This window comes from Arachis ipaensis, chromosome B1 (assembly GCF_059453495.1).
Source record: "Arachis ipaensis isolate K30076 ecotype BB chromosome B1, ASM5945349v1, whole genome shotgun sequence".
NCBI lineage: Eukaryota > Viridiplantae > Streptophyta > Magnoliopsida > Fabales > Fabaceae > Arachis > Arachis ipaensis.
This window is the reverse complement of record NC_142436.1, coordinates 50,124,581-50,148,761: the sequence shown is the minus strand read 5'-3', so window position 1 is coordinate 50,148,761 and position 24,181 is coordinate 50,124,581. Positions and strand designations below refer to the sequence as shown.

Here is a 24,181-nt window from a genome sequence, read left to right as displayed (position 1 = left end):
AAACCATAGGAAAATGGTACATAGAAGTCTAAAACTTTATCAAGAACCAAAAATGTAGACATAGTATATATATGATTGGTTCATCATTTTCTCTCATTCTTGGAGTAAAATCTCAGTACCAAGTAGAAGAAGAACCTGTAAAGAACACCCCAAGCTAGCAGGGTTAAGATATCATACCTGGTGAGTACATGAATTATGGGCTGGGTGCTGCCATCTCTCAACGGGTTAAATGGGCTGGGTATCGGATCATCATGTCCACCATGGAAGCAAGCAGCTGCACACAGTCATTAATTAAAATCACCAACATACACACATTATTTACTAATTAACTAACTATCATCACCACTTCATGCCTTTTCTCTCTTACCTGCGCAATATATAAACCTAAGATCTGTTTCACCCCCCAATATGAATAACCAAAACTATTTAACAGAAATAAAATCATAACAAAAATAGAAAATCAAGAAGTTTAGGGGGAAAAAAACCTAAACCAAATATCAGAATAGAAGAACCAGAAATAATTTTTCTAAAGAAAATCATGCTCAATAAATTTCTGTTCAATCCAAAAGAGTAAGTTAAGAATTGCACACCCCATGTCAGAAAGTACTAAAAGATGTAAAAGACAATGCAAGTCAAAATCTTATGGTAATCTAATGTTATACTGGTCTTAAAAGGACAGAAAAACCAACCATCTTGTGAAGTTATATTGATAACTCTTCAGAATATTATTCACTAAGTTATACTAGCACATTTAAAACTTCCAGCGAAAGCGAAATCAGTTATACCTCACCAATGGTTAGAGACTGCATTCTGCTCTTGGGGTCAACTCCCTGGCCAACCCAGACAAAGATTTCAGAGTGACAATCCAAGATGAATATATCTTTTGTCATCAGATCATCCTGGAAAAAATTGTATATCTCTTTCACCTGCAAACATCCCTTCAGATTAATGCATTGTAGCAGGTACAAATTGATCAAACTTTTTGCCAGCATTTTATATTGAGAGTTAGTCTTAAAAGGAAGAATAGATGGTCAAAACTTAAGAAGGGGTATCATATCCAAACTTCAAATATAGATATTTTATATTGACCAGGTTAGCCATAATTTGTTTCTATTTAGCGAATATAAAATAAAGTTTGGTAATTATATGAGTTTAATTAACACCAGTGTCTAGCTAAAATATATCACAGGACATATAATCAAGTGAACAAGCATATGGACTGCCATTGCAATAACTTGATGAAAACCCAAGAATGCATCTTTCACACTCGATCAACAGTATGTCATTCCTGTTCTGTAACTATTCACTATTGATTAAGCCGATTTTTTTAATTATCAAGGATTTATTTTGTTTCCTATTGTACCAGTTTGAGTACCAGCTTGATTTTCGATCTTGAATAATGAATTAATGATTACTTATATCAATACAGATAAGTCAGTGTAGGTACCTTTAAGTCTCCTCCTGGATGTTGGTCAATCAGGCAGCCCAAGAAATCATTATAAACAAGTCATCCATTTGCCTTCAAGAAGAGAGGGATCTGGGGGCGAACATAAATCTTTTCTATCAAACAAGAAAATAGTCCTTACCTTTTTGAGAAGTAGTTTAGAAAAATCAGAAAAAATGAAGAACCAGAACAGGGGCAACCTTCCATGTAGCCATTAACAGAGGTTAGTTCCTAAAATATGATATCTAGTTAGCCATCAAGATAGCAATTTTGCTAACAGAGAGAGGTGACAACAATGAACGAACAACCAAAAAATAATACACAACAACTGAATTTCTACCTTTCTATTCTACTATTATTCTTTTTTCATCACTCATTGCCACTTATATAGAAACTAACTTCTAGATTCTAACACCAGTTAATAAGGCAAATTTTAAAGAGAAGAAAAAGAAAATACCATGGGGTGATTAATCCAACAACACCAATGGATTCATTGAGGACATAACTCTTGAAAGTTTCCATGGGAAGAGAAACGCGTGCCTTCTGCTTAGCGTCGAGGTTCTTGGCAAGGCCAGCATAAAACTCGAAGCAACCAGCAACATCATCCTAACATAAAATCAAGCGTGAATCAGAGAATTACAGTAACAATCAGAGAGAATAAGCTGAAATTGAAGCATAATTGAAGTACCATGTCCCAGGCAGCTTCATCGAGTGGTTTTCTGCAATCAAGGGATTCAAGCTTAGCGAGGTGATCCTTTCTCTCGACGACCATGGCAGCGATGGCGCGGAGATAGCGGGCTCGGTGAGCGCCGGAGGCAGAAGGCCAGTTGTTTCCTTTGTTGCGGTTGAGTGCTCTTCTAGCGGCGGCGACGGCACAGTCAAAACGTGCATTGACTGTGCAAAGCAAGCGAACCTCTTGGTGTTAGGGTTTTGCCATTGCAATGCAGCGGTATGACAACGCCATATGCATGCAGTGAGGACTTCGAAGGTAGTAGAAGATTGAGCAACATGACGAGGGTGGAGGACAGAGAATGGCAGCGCGGAGGAAGGAAAGGCGACCTCCGTTGGCTGACCGACACCGTGAGTAGTGAGCGCAGGGAATGCGAGCGCCAGCAGAGACAGGTTAAGGGAGACGACGGAGGGAGCGCCGGCAGAGGAGAGAGTGCAAGTGTCGACGATGAGTAACAGAGTTGGGGATGAGCAACAGAGTCTGAGTGTTAGGGTTTCAAAGCATTAGTGTGTAAGTGTCAGTGGAGAAGAGTAGAAGAGTCTGATGAGTCTTGTAGCGTGTTGGGAAACCTTTTCGCCACGCTTTTTTAGGGGTGCCTAGTTAAAAAACATTTCGCCACGCTTTTTTTGGGTGCCAAGATAAAAAACTTTTCGCCACGTTTAAAAAGTGTCCCTGTTTCTCTCTATGGCCACGCTTTTGAAGCGTGGCAAAAAAAAGCGTGGCCAAATCTCTAATCAATTGTCACCTTCATAAAAGCGTGGCCATAGATCCTTTTCGCCACGCTTTTTAAGCGTAGCAAGAAAAAACGTGGCCAAATCTCTAATCAATCGCCACCCTCATAAAAGCGTGGCCATTGACCACTTTTGGCCACGTTTTTAAAGCGTGGCAAGAAAAAAACGTGGCCATAGGCCTTTTTTCTTGTAGTGCATAATTGGGTGAACCTTTTCAGATTGTGACTCAGCTTTGCTAAAGTCCCCAATTAGAGGTGTCCAGGGTTCTTAAGCACACTCTTCTTTTTGCTTTGGACCTTGACTTTAACCGCTCAATCTCAAGTTTTCACTTGACACCTTCACGCCACAAGCACATGGTTAGGGACATCTTGGTTTAGCCGCTTAGACCAGGATTTGATTCCCTTAGGCCCTCCTATCCACTGATGCTCAAAGCCTTGGATCCTTTTTATTACCCTTGCCTTTTGGTTTTAAGGGCTATTGGCTTTTTCTGCTTGCTTTTTTTTTGCAAGCTTTGTATTCACTGCTTTTTCTTGCTTCAAGAATCATTTTTATGATTTTTCAGATTATCAATAACATGTCTCATGTTCATTATTCTTTCAAGAGCCAACATATTTAACATTCAAGAACATCAAATTCCAAAGACATATGCTCTGTTCAGGCATTCATTCAGAAGGCAGAAAGCATTGCCACCACATGTAAACAATTAGAATTTGTTTTATTAAAAATTTGAAAAATATTGCCTCCTTATTCTAAAGAAAATCTTCTATTTTATTCATGTTTAATGATGATGAGAAAAATAAATTATAGCTTAATTGGAGATAAAATAACTACTAATTACTACTATAACTTCTAAGGTAAAACTCAAATAAGAATAATTATCACAGAGTTAAGGTTAAGATTAGAGCTCAACAACCTTGAGTTTGGGATGTGGATGTTCCTCTAGTTTGTGGAGTGCTTGGTCCTTCAAGAGATAACTTCTGACGCTTCAGTTCCTTTAAGTCACGCCCTTGCTCTTCTTGTTCCCTGAGCAGTTTGCAGAGCATAATGTTTTGATTTTGCTATTCTTCCTTTATTTGGTCCATAGATTCTTGCAACTTGGTGACAGATGCTTCAAGCTATTCCCAATATTCAAATTGAGGGACTTCCGAGAGGAATTCTTGCGCCCTCCTCTTGATGGGGTCATCCTGCATTTGTTGTTTTTCCATTGTGGTTTTAGTGATTGGTTGCTCCACTGAGATGTACTCCGTTATTCCCATCCTTACTCCAGCATCTTTGCAGAGCATAGAGATTAGGCTTGGATAAGCCAACTAGGCATCTTTGGAGTTCTTGTTTGCAAGTATGTAAAATTCAGATGGAATCAGTTGATGAACTTCCACTTTTTTTTCCAACATAATGCAATGGATCATCACTGCTCTTTTGACGGTGACTTCAGAATGGTTGCTAGTGGGCAATATAGAACGCCCAATGAAGTCCAGCCATCCTCTGGCGACTGGTTTGAGATCTTCTCTCTTGAGTTGATTTGGGACTCCCTTGCTGCTGGTGGTCCACCTGGCTCCAGGGATGCATATATCCTCTAGAATCTTATCCAGGCCCTTGTTTGTTCTCATCATTCTCCTATTGAAGGAGTCTGGGTCATCTTTCAGTTGAGGTAGCTTAAAGATCTCCCTGATTTTGTCAAGGTGGATGTGAACAATCTTTCCTCTGACCATAGTCCGATAGTCATAGAGGGCAGTTCCAGATATTCTCTGCCTGTCTGTTTGCCACAGATTAGCGTAGAACTCCTGAACCATATTCCTTCCCACTTTTGTTTCAGGATTAGCTAGGACTTCCCAGTTCCTGTTTCGAATCTGCTCTTGGATCTCCGGATATTCATCTTCTTTCAGATTGAACTTGACTTCCGGGATCACTGATCTTAGACCCATTATTTTGTAGTAACGGTCTGAATGTTATTTGGTTAAGAACTTTCCTTGATTCCAAAGTGGTTTTGGAATACTCTCTTTCTTGCCTCTTGGAGTGGTTTGTTTTCCTTTAGGAGCCATGATCTTAGTGGGTATAATTTAGTAATCACAGATAAACACACCAAACTTAGAGGTTTGCTTGTCCTCAAGCAAAAGAAAAAAAAGGAGAGGGATAGAAGGAGAGCTAGTGTCGAATGGTGGATGAGAGGAGGGAGGCCGAATGTGGATTTAAAACGGGAGGGGGTGGGTTTTCGAAAATTTTAAAAAAGATAAGATAGAAGATATGATTTATAAAAAAAATATGTATGATATGAAAAGAGGTGATTTAAAATTGAAAAGTTATGAAAGATATTTGAAAAAGATAAATTTGGATTTTGAAAAAGATAATGTGGAGATTTGAAAAAGATATTGATGAGTTGAAAGGATTTTAGAAGGAAAAGAGATAGATTTGTTTTGGAAATTTTGAAAAAGAGTTGGATTGGATTGAAAAAGAATTTGTGTTTATGGATTAAGATACATTTGATATTTTTAAAGTAGGGTTTTTAGAAATTAGGGATTTTAGAAATTAGGGTTTGTAACATGTTTATGCAAGAAATCATGAATTGAAACATGAAAATTAAAATTAAAATGAAAAATATGAAGTAAAAATGAATTTACCTCCTCCCCACCATCCTGGCGTTAAACGCCCAAACACTGCATGTTTTGGGCGTTTAACGCCCAATTGCTGCTTCTCCTGGGCGTTCAACGCCCAGCTGTTGTTTCTTTCTGGCGTTGAACGCCAGGAACTCCTTTGTCACTGGGCGTTTTTCTGAACGCCCAGGACGCTGTAAATCTGGCGTTAAACGCCCAGAAGGAGCTTCTTTCTGGCGTTTAACACCCAGATAGCTATTCCTACTGGCGTTTTCTTGCCAGTGAGCTCTCTTTCTCTGTTTTGTATGCTGAATTCTTCTGTAACCTTGTGAACTTATACAATTGACTCTTTACCTTAGTAGCAATGAACTTTATATAAACAAATAAAATCAAGAATAGGGCAAAATAACAGAAAAAGTCTTCCCAATGGCTGGGTTGCCTCCCAGCAAGAGCTTCTTTATTGTCTTTAGCTGGACCTTGCTGAGCTTTTAATCTAGCTTTAGCCTTGAGCACTCTTGCTCAACATTGCCTTCAAGATAGTGCTTGATTCTCTGTCCATTAACAATGAACTTCTTATCAGAATCAATGTCTTGAAGCTCCACATAACCATATGGTGATACACTTGTAATCATATATGGTCCCCTCCACCGGGATTTCAGTTTCCCTGGGAATAGCCTGAGCCTAGAGTTAAACAACAGAACCTTTTGTCCTGGTTCAAAGATTCTAGATGACAGCTTTCTGTCATGCCACCTTTTAGATTTCTCTTTATAAAGCTTGGCATTTTCGAAAGCAGTGAATCTGAATTCCTCTAGCTCATTCAGCTGGAGCAATCTTTTTTCTCCAGCTAATTTGGCATCAAAGTTTAGGAATCGGGTTGCCCAGTAGGCTTTATGTTCCAGTTCCACGGGCAGGTGACAAGCCTTACCATACACAAGTTGGTACGGAGAGGTCCCTATAGGAGTCTTGAATGCTGTTCTGTAAGCCCACAGTGCATCATCCAAGCTTCGTGCCCAATCCTTTCTACGGGTACTTACAGTCCGTTCCAGGATTCTTTTCAGTTCTCTGTTAGAAACTTCAGCTTGCCCATTTTTCTGTGGATGATATGGAGTCGCCACCTTGTGGCGAATCCCATACCGGACCATGGCAGAGTAAAGCTGTTTGTTGCAGAAGTGAGTGCCCCCATCACTGATTAGTACCCTAGGGACACCAAACCTGCTGAATATATATTTCTGGAGGAACTTCAGTACTGTTTTAGTATCATTGGTGGGTGTGGCAATGGCCTCTACCCATTTTGATACATAGTCAACTGCCACCAGAATATAAGTGTTTGAGTATGATGGTGGAAAAGGCCCCATGAAATCAATTCCCCATACATCAAATAACTCAATCTCCAAGATTCCTTATTGAGGCATGGCATAACTATGAGGCAAATTACCAGCTCTCTGGCAACTGTCACAGTTACGTATAAACTCTCAGGAATCTCTGTAGAGTGTAGGCCAGTAGAAACCACATTAAAGGACCTTGGTGGCTGTTCGCTCACCTCCGAAATGACCTTCATATTGTGACCCATAGAAATGCCATAAGATGCTCTGTGCTTCTTCTCTAGGCACACACCTACAGATTATTCCATCTGCACATCTCTTAAAGAGATAGGGTTCATCCCACAAGTAGTAGTTTGCATCAGAAATTAATTTTTTCTTTTGTTGCCTGCTGTACGCCTTGTGTATGAACCTTGCAGCTTTATAGTTTGCAATGTCTGCAAACCATGGTGTTTCCTGAATGGCGAACAAATGCTCATCCAGAAAGGTTTCAGAGATCTCAATAGAGGGAGAGGGCGCCCCTTCTACTGGCTCTATTCGGGACAGATGATCAGCCACTTGATTTTCTGTCCCTTTTCTATCTCTTATTTCTATATCAAACTCTTGCAGAAGAAATACCCATCTTATAAGCCTGGGTTTTAAATCCTGCTTTGTAAGTAGAATTTAAGAGCAGCATGGTCAGTGTACACAATCACTTTTGATCTTACTAAGTATGATCTAAACTTGTCAATGGCATAGACCACTGCAAGCAATTCCTTTTCTGTGGTTGTGTAATTTTTCTGGGCATCATTTAAAACACGGCTAGCATAATAAATGACATGCAGAAGTTTGTCATGCCTCTGCCCCAGTACTGCACCAATGGTGTGATCACTTGCATCACACATTAATTCGAATGGTAATGTCCAGTCTGGTACAGAGATAACTGGTGCTGTGACCAGCTTAGCTTCCAGAGTTTCAAACGCCTGCAGGCACTCTGTGTCAAACAAAAATGGCGTGTCAGCAGCTAGCAGGTTGCTTAGAGGTTTTTCAATTTTTGAAAAATCCTTTATAAACCTCCTATAGAATTCTGCATGCCCTAGAAAACTTCTGATTGCCTTAACATTGGCAGGTGGTGGTAATTTTTCAATTACCTCTATTTTAGCTTGATCCACCTCTATTCCCTTGTTTGAAATTTTATGCCCAAGGACAATCCCTTCAGTCACCATAAAGTGACATTTTTTCCAGTTTAAAACTAGGTTGGTCTCTTGGCATCTTTTCAAAACTAGTGTCAGGTGATCAAGACAGGAGCTGAATGAGTCTCCATATACTGAGAAGTCATCCATGAAGACTTCCAGAAAATTTTCCACTATATCAGAGAAAATAGAGAGCATGCATCTCTGAATGGTTGCAGGTGCATTACACAGCCCAAATGGCATCCTTTTGTAAGCAAATACTCCAGATGGTCATGTGAATGCTGTTTTCTCTTGATCCTGGGGATCTACTACAATTTGGTTGTAGCCTGAATAGCCATCCAAAAAGCAGTAATAATCATGACCTGCTAGTCTCTCTAGCATCTGGTCTATGAATGGTAAAGAAAAATGATCCTTCCTGGTGGCTGTATTGAGCCTTCTGTAGTCAATACACATGCGCCACCCTGTAACTGTTCTTGTAGGAACCAGTTCATTTTTTTCATTATGAACCACTGTCATGCCTCCCTTTTTGGGGACAACTTGAACAGGGCTCACCCAGGGGCTATCAGAAATAGGATAAATAATCCCAACCTCCAGTAATTTGGTGACCTCTTTCTGCACCACTTCCTTCATTGCAGGATTTAGCCACCTCTGTGGTTGAACTACTGGCTTAGCATTGTCCTCAAATAAGATCTTGTACATGCATCTAGCTGGGCTTATGCCGTTAAGGTCACTTATGGACCACCCAAGAGCTGTCTTGTGTGTCCTTAGCACTTGAATTAGTGCTTCCTCTTCCTGTAGATTTAAAGCAGAGCTTATGATCACTGGAAAAGTATCACCTTCTCCCAGAAATGCATATTTCAGGGATGGTGGTAATGGTTTGAGCTCGGGTTTAGGAGGTTTTTCCTCTTCCTGAGGAAATTTCAGAGACTCTTTCAATTTCTCTGAATCCTCTAGATCAGGCGGAACATCTTTAAAGATGTTTTCCATCTCTGATTCGAGACTCTCAGCCATTTTGATCTCCTCCACCAAAGAGTCAATAAGATCAACTTTCATACAGTCTTTTGGTGTGTCTGGATGCTGCATGGCATTGACAGCATTCAACTTAAACTCATCCTCATTGACTCTCAGGGTGACTTCCCTCTTTTGGACATCCATGAGAGTTCGTCTAGTTGCTAGGAAAGGTCTTCCTAGAATGAGAGTAGCACTCTTGTGCTCCTCCATCTCCAGCACTACGAAGTCAGTAGGAAAGGCGAATGGCCCAACCCTGACAATCATGTCCTCAATCACGCCTGATAGGTATTTAATGGAGCCATCAGCAAGTTGGAGACATATCCGGGTTGGTTTAACTTCTTCAGTTAAACCAAGCTTTCTGATAGTGGATGCAGGTATTAGGTTGATGCTTGCCCCAAGATAACATAAAGCTGTCTTGGTGCAATTACCCTCTAATATGCATGGTATCAGAAAGCTTCCGGGATCTTTAAGCTTTTCAGGGAAGCTTTTCAGAATGACTGCACTGCATTCTTCAGTGAGAAGAACTTTTTCAGTTTCTCTCCAATCCTTCTTATGACTTAAGATCTCTTTTATGAACTTGGCATAAGAATGTATTTGCTCAAGTGTTTCTGCAAACGGAATCTTTATTTCAAGAGTCCTGAGATAATCTGCAAAGCGAGCAAATTGCTTATCCTGCTCCTCTTGGCGGAGTTTTTGAGGATAAGGTATCTTGGCTTTATATTCCTCAACTTTGGTTGCTGCAGGTTTATTTCCTACAGAAGTGGTTGAAGAAGCCCTTTTAGAGGGGTTGTCATCAGCACTTGCGTGTGTCTGATCCCTCACTGGCAATTGAGTACTAGGGTTGGAAGCTGGAGTGACGTTAGACGCCAACTCCTCATCTGTTTCTGGTGTCTGAACGCCAGAATTGTGCTTCCTTTGGGTGTTCAACGCCAATTCCTTGCTTGTTTCTGGCGTTGAACGCCAGTCCTGAGCATGGTTTGGGCGTTCAGCGCCAGCCTTCCACCCAATTTCTGGCGTTTTAGCGCCAGAATTATTTTTCCCCAGGCTCTTACTATCCTCAGATGGAATTTGGGTAGTTTGCTGATTTCTTGGCTTCCTGCTGCCTTGAGGTGGGGTATTTAATGTTTTTCCACTTCTTAATTGAACTGCTTGGCATTCTTCTGTTATTTGTTTTGACAGCTGCTGCTTTGTTTGCTTTAATTGTTCTTCCATTATTTATATTAGCCGTCCTTGTCTCTTGTATTCTCTCCTTGAATTCGGCTAACTGTTTTATTAGAAAATCCAATTGCTATTTTAATTTAGTAGCTTGTTCAGCAAGACTGAGTTCAGTAGTCACTGTTTTAGCCTCTTCTTTCATGGAAGGTTCGCTGCTTAAGTACAGATGCTGATTTCTAGCAACTGTATCAATGAGCTCTTGAGCTTCTTCAATTGTCTTTCTCATGTGGATAGATCCACCAGCTGAGTAATCTAGAGAGATCTGAGCTCTTTCTGTAAGCCCATAATAGAAGATGTCTAGCTGAACCCACTCTGAAAACATTTCAGAGGGGCATTTTCTTAGCATCTCTCTGTATCTCTCCCAGGCATCATAAAGAGATTCATTATCTCCTTGTTTAAAGCCTTGGATGTCCAGCCTTAGCTGTGTCATCCGTTTTGGAGGAAAGTATTGATTCAGGAATTTTTTTGACAGCTGTTTCCATGTCCTTATGCTAGCCTTAGGTTGGTTATTTAACCACCTCTTAGCTTGATCTTTTACAGCAAATGGAAATAGTAATAATCTGTAGACATCCTGATCTACTTCCTTATCATGTACTGTGTCAGCAATTTGTAAAAACTGTGCCAGAAACTCTATAGGTTCTTCCTGTGGAAGACCGAAATATTGGCAACTTTGCTGCACCATGATAATGAGCTGAGGATTCAACTCAAAGCTATTGACTCCGATGGAGGGTATACAGATACTACTTCCATATGAAGCAGTAGTGGGGTTAGCATATGACCCCAGAGTCCTTCTGAACTGTTCATTTCCACTTAGATCCATGATGGAGAAAGGGAGATGATGTGGCTTTATTTTATTTATTTTATTATATTAAAAAAAATTCGAAATAATAAAATAAAATAAAATAAAAACTATAATAAAATAAAAAAATTGAAAATATTTTATGGGGATTTTCGAAAAAATGAAGAGAGAGAATAAGTGGTTAGGAGGTTTTGAAAAAGATATGATAAGATAAAATTTTTGAAATTGAAATATGAAGTTTTATGAAGAATTTCGAAATATTAGCTTAAAAATAGTTAGAAAATATATTTTTTTTGAATTTAATAAGGAAAGAGAAAAATAATAAAATAGCATAAGATTTAAAAATTTTTTAGATCTAATGCTCCTTGTTTTCGAAAATTTTGGAGGGAAAACACCAAGGAACACCAAACTTAAAAATTTTAAGATCAAGACACAAGGAAAACTCAAGAACACTTTGAAGAATCACAAGAACAACAAGAACATGAAGGAGGAACACCAAACTTAAAATTTTTAGAAAACCAAACTAAAATTTTCGAAAATTAAAAAAAGATTAACAAGAAAACACCAAACTTAAAGTTTGGCACAAGATTCAATCAAAGAAAAATTATTTTTGAAAAGAAAGATTTTAAAAAGAAGATACCCAATTACCAAGAACATAGACCAACGCTCTAGCCAATTGGGCAGTAAATGTAACACTTGTTTTGAAGAAGTATTTTTAATAACTAAGAATAAAACTTTTTTGAAAACTAATGTTTTGAAAAGGCACACGAAAAACAAGAAAAGATGCAGATCAAGAAAAACTAAAAATCAAACAAGAAAAATAAACAAGAACAACTTGAAGATGAAGAAAGAACAAAGAACACAAATTTCAAAAATTTTTTTTAAAAGAAAATAAAAACATGCAATTGACACTAAACTTAAAATATGAAACTAAACTCAAACAGAAGAACTCAATTATTAGTTTATAAAATTTTTGAAAAATTTAAAAAAAAAAAGAGAAAATAAGAATTTAAAAAAAAGAAAATTTCAACCAAAAACAATAATAGAAGACTCTAAACCAAAAAGAAAAATTTTTCCTAATCTAAGCAACAAAATAAACCGTCAGTTGTCCAAACTCGAACAATCCCCGGCAACGGCGCCAAAAACTTGGTGCACGAATTTGTTACATGTCAATGTCAATATTGCTATTTTTCACAAATTCGCACAACTAACCAGCAAGTGCACTGGGTCGTCCAAGTAATACCTTACGTGAGTAAGGGTCGAATCCCACAGAGATTGTTGGCTTGAAGCAATCTATGGTTACCTTGTAACTCTTAGTCAGGAAAACAATTCACTTATCAAATTGAATTGCGAGGAATAAAAGAGCATAAAATAAATACTTGTTATGCAGTAATGGAGAATATGTTTAAGTTTTGGAGATGCTATGTCTTTTGAATCTCTGCTTTCTCCCTGTCTTCTTCTTCACGCACGCACGTCCCTCCTATGGCAAGCTGTGTGTTGGTGGATCACCGTTGTCAATGGCTACCATCCTTCCTCTCAGTGAAAATGGTCCAGGTGCGCTGTCACCGCACGGCTAATCATCTGTAGGTTCTCGATCGTACCGGAATAGGATTTACTATCCTTTTTGCGTCTGTCACTACGCCCAACACTCACGAGTTTGAAACTCGTCACAGTCATCCAATCCCAGAATCCTACTCGGAATACCACAGACAAGGTTTAGACTTTCCGGATTCTCAAGGATGCTGCCAATAGATTCTAGCTTATACCACGGAGATTCTGATTAAGGAATCTAAGAGATACTCATTCAATCTAATGTAGAATAGAAGTGATTGTTAGGTACACGTTCATAGGTTGAGAATGGTGATGAGTGTCATGGATCATCACATTCATCATAATGAAGCACGAATGAACATCTTAGATAGGAACAAGCGTGTTTGAATAGAAAACAGAGGTAATTGCATTAATTCATCGAAACACAGCAGAGCTCCTCACCCCCAACAATGGAGTTTAGAGACTCATGCCGTCAAAGAGTACAAAGTTCAGATCTAAAAATGTCGTGAGATACAAAATAAATCTCTAAAAGTTGTTTAAATACTAAACTAGTAATCTAGGTTTACAGAAAATGAGTAAACTATGATAGATAGTGCAGAAATCCACTTTTGGGGCTCACTTGGTGTGTGCTGGGGCTGAGACTAAAGCTTCTCACGTGCCTGGACTGTTTTGGGCGTTCAACGCCAGGTTGTAACCTGTTTCTGGCGTTGAACTCCAACTTGTAACTTGTTTCTGGCGCTGGACGCCAGACTGCAACATGAAACTGGCGTTGAACGCCAGTTTACGTCGTCTATCCTTGACCAAAGTATGAACTATTATATATTGCTGGAAAGCCCTGGATGTCTACTTTCCAACGCAATTGGAAGCGCGTCAATTGGACTCTTGTAGCTCTAGAAAATTAATTCCGAGTGCAGAGAGGTCAGAATCCAACAGCATCAGCAATCCTTTTTCAACCCGAATCAGATTTTTGCTTAGCTCCCTCAATTTCAGCCAGAAAATACCTGAAATTACAGAAAAGCACACAAACTCATAGTAAAGTCCAGAAATATGAATTTTTCCTAGAAAATAATGAAGATATACTAAAAACTTAACTAAAACATCCTAAAAACTACATGAAATTAACCCCAAAAAGCGTATAAAATATCCGCTCATCAAGTCCCCAGTTAGAGGTGCCCAGAGCTCTTAAGCGCACTCTTTTTGCTTTGGACCACGAATTTAACCGCTCAGTCTCAAGCTTTTCACTTGACACCTTCACACCACAAGCACATGGTTAGGGACAACTTGATTTAGCCGCTTAGGCCAGGATTTTATTCCTTTGGGGCCCTCTTGTCCATTTATGCTCAAAGCCTTGGATCCTTTTTACCCTTGCCTTTTGGTTTAAAGGGCTATTGGCTTTTTCTGCTTGCTTTTTCTTTTTCTTTCTTTTTTCTTTCTTTCTCTCTCTCTCTCTCTCTCTTTAAAGCTTTGTGTTTTTCACTACTTTTTCTTGCTTCAAGAATCAATTTTATAATTTTTCAGATTATCAATAACATTTCTCTTTTTTTCATTATTCTTTCAAGAGCCAACAATTTTAACATTCATAAACTTCACTATAAAAAATATGCACTGTTCAGGCATTCATTTAGAAAACAAAAAGTATTGTCACCACATCAAAATAATTAAACTAATTTCAAGATGATTTCGAAATTATGCACTTCTTGTTCTTTTGCAAATGAAAACATTTTTCTTTTAAGAAAGGTGAGGGATTCATGGAATCATTCATAGCTTTAAGACATAGACTCTAAACACTAATAATCATGTACTAGAGATAAAAACAAGACATAAACTAAACATAAAAGCAGACAAATAACAATTAAAAGAAAGGAAATTAAAGACAAAAATAAATGACTCTAATACTAATGCTCATGTAACTCCTAAAATAGGGCTCTAATAACAAAAGTTATCACATAGTTAGGACTCAACAACCTTTATTTTGAGAGATACTTGCTCCTTCAATCTGTGGGACGTCCAACTCTTCAAGGGGCAGCTTCTAGCGCTTTAGCTCCTGTATCTCACGCCCTTGTTTCTCTTGTTCCTTGAGCAGTTTTTAGAGTATGTTGTTTTAATTCTGCTGCTCTTCTTTGAATTGATCCATAGCTTCTTGCAACTTGGTGACAGATGCTTCTAAGCGGGCCCAATATTCAAATTGAGAAATTTCTGGGAGGAGCTCATGCGCCCTCCTTTTGATGGGGTTGTCTTGGACTTGAGGTCCATCCATCACTTTTTTGGTGATTGGGCGTTCAACTGGGATATATTCATCCACGCCTATCTGTACCCCTGCATCTTTACATAACAGACTGATCAAGCTTGGGTAAGCCAATTTAGCATTAGTGGATTCCTTGTTTGCAAATATGTAAATTTCATCAAGAATCAGCTGATGAATCTCTGCTTCTTTCTCCAGCATAATACAGTGAATCATCACTGCTCTCTTGATAGTGACTTCAGAACGGTTGCTGGTTGGGAGTATAGAACACCCAATGAAATCTAGCCAACCTCTAGCAACTGGTTTGAGATCTCCTCTCTTTAGCTGGTTTGGGACACCTTTTGAATTAGTAATCCACTTGGTTCCAGGGAGGCATATGTCCTCTAGAACTTGATCTAGCCTTTTATCCTTGGCCATTCTCCTGTTAAAGGACTCTGGATCATCTTGTAGTTGAGGAAGTTTGAGAACTTCTCTCACTTTGTCAAAATGGAAGTAAATAATCTTCCCTCTGACTATAGTCCGAAAGGAGTAGAAAGCAGTTCCCTCTAATCTTCGCTTTTCTGTCATCCACAGATTTGCATAAAATTATTGGACCATGTTTCTTCCAACATGTATCTCAGGATTAGCCAGGACTTCTCAGCCCCTGTTTTGAATCTGCTCTTGGATCTTCGGGTATTCATCTTCTTTCAGATTGAACCTAACTTCCGAGATCACTGATCTTCTGCACACAATTTTGTAATAATGGTTTGCATGTTCTTTGGTGCAGAAATTCTCATGCATCTAATGTGGTTTTGGATTGCTTTCTTTCTTGTCTCTTAAAGTGGTTTGTCTTCCTTTGGGTGCCATGAGATTAGTTTGTTTTAGCTCAGGGATCATAGAAATCACACCAAACTTAGAGATTTACTTGCCCTCAATCAAAATAAGAAAGAAAGAAGATGAATAAATGGAGAGAAAGATTCGAATGATGGATGAAGAGGGGCTGGCCGAATGTGTATTTAAAAGGGAGGGAGGGAATGGGTTTCGAATTATTTTTGAAAAAGATAAGATAGAAAGATATGATTGATAAAAGATACAATTTGTAAAATATGAGAGATTTGAAAAAGATATGAGGAAGTTAAATCTGAATTTTTGTGAATGCACCTAAGAAATAAAAGATAAGATGGATGAATTAAAAAGATTTGGAAAGAAATTGGAAAGGTAAATGAGTTTTTTTTCTTTTAAGAACATTTAAAATAAGGATTGAAAAGAGTTTATAAGATTATTAATTTTTGAAATTGGAAATTGAAAGATGAATATTTATAACATTTTTATGCAGAAAATTATGAATTAAAACATGAAAATTTGAAAAATTTTGAATTGGAAACGAAATTACCTCCCTGATGAGCGGATAATTTATACGCTTTTTGGCATTGTTTTTAGTATGTTTTCAGTATGATTTAGTTAGTTTTTAGTATATTTTTATTAGTTTTTAATTAAAATTCACATTTCTGGACTTTACTATGAGTTTGTGTGATTTTCTGTGATTTCAGGTATTTTCTGGCTGAAATTGAGGGACTTGAACAAAAATCAGATTCAGAGGTTGAAGAAGGACTGCAGATGCTGTTGGATTCTGACCTCCCTGCACTCAAAGTGAATTTTCTGGAGCTACAGAACTCCAAATGGCACGCTTCTAATTGCGTTGGAAAGTAGACATCCAGAGCTTTCCATCAATATATAATAGTCCATACTTTGAATAAGTATTGACGATGTAAACTGGCGTTCAACGCCAGTTCCATGCTGCAGTCTGGCGTCCAGCGCCAGAAACAAGTTGCAAAGTGGAGTTCAACGCCAGAAACACGTTACAAACTGGCATTCAACTCCAAGAATGACCTCTCCACGTGTAAACTTCAAGCTCAGCCCAAGCACACACCAAGTGGGCCCCGAAAGTGGATTTATGCATCAATTACTTACTTCTGTAAACCCTAGTAGCTAGTTTAGTATAAATAGGACTTTTTACTATTGTATTTACATCATATAATCTTTGGATTATCTTGGGATCATATTGATCACGTTGGGGGCTGGCCATTCGGCCATGCCTGAACCTTCATCACTTATGTATTTTCAACGGTAGTGTTTCTGCACTCCATAGATTAAGGTGTGGAGCTCTGCTCTTCCTCATGATTTAATGCAAAGTACTACTGTTTTTCTATTCAATTCAACTTATTCCACTTCTAAGATATCCATTCGCACCCAAGAACATGATGAATGTGATGATTATGTGACGCTCATCATCATTCTCACTTATGAACGCGTGCCTGACAAACACTTCCGTTCTACATGCAAACAAGCTAGAATGAGTATCTCTTAGGTATCTAATACAGAGGACCAAGTCCGAGATATTAGAATCTTCGTGGTATAAGTTAGAACCCATGGATGGCCATTCCTGAGATCCGAAAAGTCTAAACCTTGTCTGTGGTATTCCGAGTAGGATCTGGGAAGGGATGGCTGTGACGAACTTCAAACTCGCGAGTGCTGGGCGTAGTGACAGATGTAAAAGGAGGGTGAATCCTATTCTAGTATGATCGAGAACCTCCAGATGATTAGCTGTGCCGTGACAGAGCATTTGGACCTTTTTTACAGAGAGGATGGGATGTAGCCATTGACAACGGTGATGCCTTACAAAAAGCTTGCTATGGAAAGGAGTAGGACTGATTGGATGAAGACAGCAGGAAAGCAGAGGTTCAGAGGAAGGAAAGCATCTCTATACGCTTATCTGAAATTCTCACCAATGATTTACATAAGTATTTCTATCTTTATTTTCTATTTAATTATTATTTTTATTCGAAAATTCCATAACCATTTAACATCCGCCTGACTGAGATTTACAAGATGACCATAGCTTGCTTCATACCAACAATCTCTGTGGGATCGACCCTTACTCACGTAAGGTTTTATTACTTGGACGATCCAGTGCACTTGCTGGTTAGTTGTATCGAAGTTGTGAATGAAAAACGATTTATTAAGACGTGCGTACTGATTTTTTGGCGCCGTTGCCTGAGATCACAATTTCGTGCACCACTCCCCCTTGCTGTTCTGGCGTTAAATGCCCAGAATGATCGCCATTCTAGCGTTTAACGCCCATCTGGTGGGCATTTTAGGCATTTAACGCCCAGCCAGGTACCCTAGCTGGCGTTAAATGCCAGGAATCCTTCTTTACTGGGCATTTTTTTGAACGCCCAGAATGCTGCCATTTCTGGCGTTTAACGCCCATAATAATACCTTTTCTGGTGTTAAACGCCCAGAATGGTAGCCATTCTGGCGTTCAACGCCCAAAACGCCCCTTTACTGGTGTTTTGATGCTAGTGAGCTCTTTTTCTCTGTGATTCTTCTGCTTTATATTTTGAACCTCCATTTTCCTGACTTATTCACTGAAATGTATTAACTAACATGAACAACAAAATTAAATAGACTTATATAATTGTTATAAACATCTAATTTTTTATAATGGCTGGGTTGCCTCCCAGCAAGCACTTCTTTACTGTCTTTAGCTGGACTTTTGCCGAGCTTTTAATTTAGTCTCAGTTTTGTGCAATCTTGCTCAACATTGCCTTCAAGATAATGTTTGACTCTCTGTCCGTTGACAATGAACTTTTTATCAGAGTCCATATCTTGAAGCTCTACATATCCATATGGTGACACACTTGTAATCACATATGGTCCTTTCTATCGGGATTTCAATTTCCCAGGGAACAATCTGAGTCTAGAGTTAAATAGCAGAACCTTCTGCCCTGGCTCAAAGACTCTAGATGACAACTTTTTGTCATGCCATCTTTTTGCTTTCTCTTTGTAAATTTTAGCATTTTCAAAAGCATTGAGTTTGAACTCCTCCAGCTCATTCAACTGGAGTAATATTTTCTCTCCAACTACCTTAGCATCAAGGTTGAGGAATCTGGTTGTCCAGTAGGCTTTGTGTTCCAGTTCCATTGGCAGATGGCAAGCTTTTCCATACACAAGCTGGTATGGAGAGGTCCCTATAGGGGTCTTGAATGCTGTTCTGTATGCCCACAGAGCATCATCCTGATTTCTTCCCCAATCCCTTCTACGGGTGCTTACAGTCCGTTCCAGGAATCGTTTTAGTTTTCTATTTGAGACTTCAGCCTACCCATTTGTCTGTGGATGATATGGAGTTGCCACTTTGTGGTTAATTTCATATCGGATTAGAGCATAGTCAAGCTGTTTATTGCAGAAATGAGTGCCTCCATCACAGATCAGTACCCTAGGGACACCGAACCTACTGAAGATATGCTTCTGGAGGAACTTCATCACTGTCTTAGTATTATTAGTGGGTGTTGCAATTGCTTCTACCCATTTAGATACTACTGCCACCAGAATATAAGTGTTTAAGTATGATGGTGGGAAAGGCCCATGAAGTCAATACCCCATACATCAAACAACTCAATCTCTAAGATCCCTTGCTGAGGTATGGCATAACCGTGAGGCAGATTACCAGCTCTCTGGCAACTATTACAGTTACGTATAAACTCTCGGGAGTCTCTATAGAAAGTAGGCCAGTAGAAGCCACATTGGAGCACCTTTGTGGTTGTTCGCTCACCTCCGAAATGTCCTCCATATTGTGATCCATGGCAATGCCATAGGATCTTCTGTGCCTCTTCTCTAGGCACACATCTACGGATTACTCCGTCTGCACACCTCTTAAAGAGATATGGTTCATCCCACAAGTAGTACTTTATTTCAGAAATCAATTTTTTTGTTTGCTGCTTACTGTACTCTTTGGGTATGAATCTCACAGCTTTATAGTTTACAATGTCTGTAAACCACGGTACTTCCTGAATGGCAAAGATTTGCTCATCCAAAAAGGTTTCAGAGGTCTCAGTAGGAAGGAGGGACGCTCCTGCTACTGGTTCTATTCGGGACAGGTGATCAGCTACTTGGTTCTCTGTCGCTTTTCTGTCTCTTATTTCTATATCAAACTCTTACAGAAGAAACACCCATCTTATGAGTATGGGTTTTGAATCCTGCTTTGTGAGGAGATATTTTAGAGCAGCATGGTCAGTGTACACAATCACTTTTGATCCTACTAAATAAGATCTGAACTTGTCAATGGCGTAAACCGCTACAAGCAACTCCTTTTCTGTGGTTGTGTAATTCTTCTGTGCGTTATTTAAAACAAGGCTAGTATAATAAATGACATGTAGAAGCTTGTTATGTCTCTGTCCTAATTCTGCACCTATGGCATGGTCACTGGCATCACACATTAGTTCGAATGGTAATGTCCAATCTGGTGCAGAGATGACTGGTGCTGTGACCAGCTTAGCTTTCAGAGTCTCAAATGCCTGTAGACACTTTATGTTAAAGACAAATGGCGTGTCAGCAGCTAGAAGATTGCTCAGAGGTTTTGCAAATTTTGAAAAATCCTTTATAAACCTCCTATAGAATCCTGCATGCCCCAGAAAGCTTCTGATTCCCTTAACATTGGCAGGTGGTGGTAATTTTTCAATTACCTCTACCTTAGCTTGATCCACCTCTATTCCCTTGTTCAAAATTTTGTGCCCAAGGACAATTCCTTCTGTCACCATAAAGTGACATTTCTCCAAGTTTAAAACTAGGTTAGTCTCTTGGCACCTTTTCAGAACAAGTGCTAGATGGTCATGACAGGAGTTGAATGAGTCTCCAAATACTGAGAAGTCATCCATGAAAACTTCTAGAAATTTCTCTACCATATCAGAGAAGATAGAGAGCATGCACCTCTGAAAGGTTGCAGGTGCATTGCACAGACCAAATGGCATCCTTTTGTAGGAAAACACTCCAGATGGACATGTGAATGCTGTTTTCTCTTGGTCCTGAGGATCTACTACAATTTGATTGTAACCTGAACAGCCATCCAAAAAGTAGTAGTATTCATGACCTGCTAGTCTCTCTAGCATTTGGTCTATGAATGGTAAAGGAAAATGATCCTTTCTGGTGGCTGTATTGAGCCTTCTGTAGTCAATACACATACGCCACCCTGTAACTGTTCTTGTAGGAACCAGTTCATTCTTTTCATTATGAACCACTGTCATGCCTCCCTTCTTGGGGACAACTTGGACATGGCTCACCCAGGGGCTATCAGAAATAGGATAAATAATCCCAGCCTCTAGTAGTTTAGTGACCTCTTTCTGCACTACCTCCTTCATGGCTGGATTCAACCGCCTCTGTGGTTGAACCACTGGCTTAGCATCATCCTCCAATAGGATCTTGTGCATGCATCTGGCTGGGCTAATGCCCTTAAGGTCACTTATGGACCACCCAAGAGCAGTCTTGTGTGTCCTTAGCACCTGAATTAGTGCTTTCTCTTCCTGTGGTTCTAAAGTAGCGCTTATGATTACCGGAAAAGTGTCATCTTCTCCCAGAAATGTATATTTCAGGGATGGTCGTAGTGGTTTGAGCTCTGGTTTGGGGGGCTTCTCCTCTTCTTGAGGAGTTTTCAGAGGTTCTTCTATTTTCTCTAGTTCCTCCAGATCAGGCGGAACATCTTTAAAAATGTCCTCTAGCACTGATTCGAGACTCTCAGTCATATTAACTTCTTCCACCAGGGAGTCAATAATATCAGCGCTCATGCAGTCTTTTGGTGTGTTTGGATGCTGCATAGCTTTGACAGCATTCAACTTAAATTCCTCCTCATTGACTCTCAGGGTTATCTCCCCTTTTTGGACGTCAATGAGGGTTCATCCAGTTGCTAGGAAAGGTCTTCCTAGAATGAGAGTTGCACTCTTGTGCTCCTCTATTTCCAGCAATATAAAGTCAGTGGGAAAGGCAAATGGCCCAACCTTAACAATCATGTCCTCAATTATGCCTGATGGAATCTTAATGGAGCCATCAGCAAGTTGGAGACATATCCGGGTTGGTTTAACTTCATCAGTCAAACCAAGCTTTTTGATAGTGGATGCAGGTATTAGGTTGATACTTGCCCCAAGATCACATAGAGTTGTCTTGGTACCAGCATCCTCTAATGTGCATGGTATCATAAAGCTTCCGGGATCTTTAAGCTTCTCTGGTAAGCTTTTTAGAATGACTGCACTGCATTCTTCAGTGAGAAAACTTTTTCAGTTTCTCTCCAATCCTTTTTATGACTTAAGATCTCTTTCATGAACTTAGCATAAGAGGATAAGTGCCTCTGCAAACGGAATCTTTATTTCAAGAGTCTTGAGATAGTCTGCAAAGCGGGCAAATTGTTTATCCTATTCTGCTTGGCAGAGTTTCTGAGGATAAGGCATCTTGGCTTTATATTCTTCAACCTTAGTTGCTGCAGGTTTATTTCCTACAGAAGGGGTTGGAGAAGCCTACTTTAGGGGGTTGTTATCAGCACTTGCAAGTGTCTGATCCCTTATTGGCGTTTGAACGCCAGAATTGGGTGCAGTATGGGCGTTTAACACCAGATTGCCACCCTTTTCTGGCATTTGGACGCCAAAACTGGCCATCCACTGGGCGTTTAACGCCAATTTTTCACCCTTTTCTGGCGTTTGAATGCCAGAATCATTCCTCTCTTGGCTCTTGCTTTCCTCAGAAGGATTTTGGACAGTGCCTTGGTCATCCTCTGTCAGTTGTTCCTTTCTTGGTTTTCTGCTGCCTTGAGTTGAAACATTCAATGTCTTCCCATTCCTTAACTGAACAGATTGGCACTCTTCTGTTATCTGTTTAGATAACTGCTATCTTGTCTGGTTCAATTGTGCTTCCATATTCTTGTTGGCATTTTTAGTGTCTTGTAGCATCTCTTTAAATTCTGCTAACTGTTTTGTTATAAGAAGCAATTGCTGATTGAATTCAACAACTTGTTCTGGAGGACTAAGTTCAGTGGATAGTGCTTTAGCCTCTTATTTCATGGAGGACTCACTACTGAAGTACAGATGCTTATTTCTAGCAACTGTGTCAATGAGCTCTTGAGCCTCTTCAGTTGTCTTTCTCATGTGTATAGATCCACCAGCTGAGTAGTCTAGAGATATCAGGGCTTTTTCTGTAAGCCCGTAGTAGAAGATGTCTAATTGCACCCATTCTAAAAATATTTCAGAGGGGCATTTCCTTAGCATCTCTCTGTACCTCTCCCAGGCATTATAAAGAGATTCATTATCCTCTTGTTTAAAGCCTTGGATGTCCAGCCTTAGCTGTATCATCCTTTTTTGAGGGAAATATTGATTCAGGAATTTGTGTGATAACTGTTTTCATGTTCTTATGCTTGCTGTGGGTTGGTTATTTAACCACCTCTTAGCTTGATCTTTTACAGCAAATGGAAACAGTAATAATCTGTAGACATCCTGATCTACTTCCTTATCACGTACTGTGTCAGCAATTTGTAAGAACTGTGCCAAAAACTTAGTAGGTTCTTCCTGTGGAAGACCGGAATACTGACAATTTTGCTGCACCATGATAATGAGCTGAGGGTTTAGCTCAAAACTGCTGACTCTGATGGGGGGTATACAGATACTACTCCCATAGGAAGCAGTAGTGGGGTTAGCATATGACCCCAGAGTCCTTCTGGACTGTTCAATTTCACTTAGGTCCATGATGGAGAAAGGGAGATAATGTGGATTGTAAAAAAATTTATTTATTATTTTTATTTAAATTTTTGTTCGAAATTAAAGAAATTAAAATAAAGTAAATGGAAAAGATGGTATAAGTTTCGAAAATTAAAAGAAGAGAAATAAAAGAAATTAGAAAACTAAATCAATTAATTAATTAAAAGGATTTGAAAAATTATGGGTGAGGATTTTCGAAAAATGAAGAGAGAGAAAATGGTTGGGAAGTTTTGAAAAAGATATGTCTTAAAATTAAAGATACTTGTAAGAAAATAAATAAAAGAAAAGATTTGAAAAAGATGTGATTTTAAAATTTTAAAGATTAAAACTTTCTTAACAAGAAAACACCAAACTTAAAATTTTTCAATCAAACTAATAAAATAAGACAAGTAATTCGAAAATAAAAAAAGAAAAAGATTTTGAAAGATTTTATAAAAGATTTTCGAAAAGTATAGAAAGAAAATTGAAAAATAATTTGTTTTGAAAAAGATTTAAAAAGATAAATTTTTAAAATTGAAATTTTAACTTGACTAACAAGAAACTACCAAATTTTAAAATTTTGACTAAGTCAACCTAAGGAAATCAAAAATGATGAGTAAATAAAGGAAAAGATATTTTTTTTTAATTTAATGAAGAAAGAGAAAAATAATAAAATGACACCAAACTTAGAATTTTTAGATCAAAACAAAGAAAATAAACAAAAAAACTTTGAATGTCAAGATGAACACTAAGAACACTTTGAAGATCAAGATGAACACCAAGAACAAATTTTGAAATATTTTAAGAAAACAAAAATACAAAGGACACCAAATTTAAAGATTTTTATACTT

At 38.8% G+C, this 24,181-nt stretch overlaps 1 pseudogene; it reads right to left on the bottom strand.

Annotated features, from left to right (window-relative positions):
- Window positions 1–1,611: 1,611 nt before the first annotated feature.
- The window catches only part of LOC148576504 (aminoaldehyde dehydrogenase 2, peroxisomal-like), a 39,447-nt pseudogene continuing 16,877 nt past the window's right edge, over window positions 1,612–24,181 (bottom strand).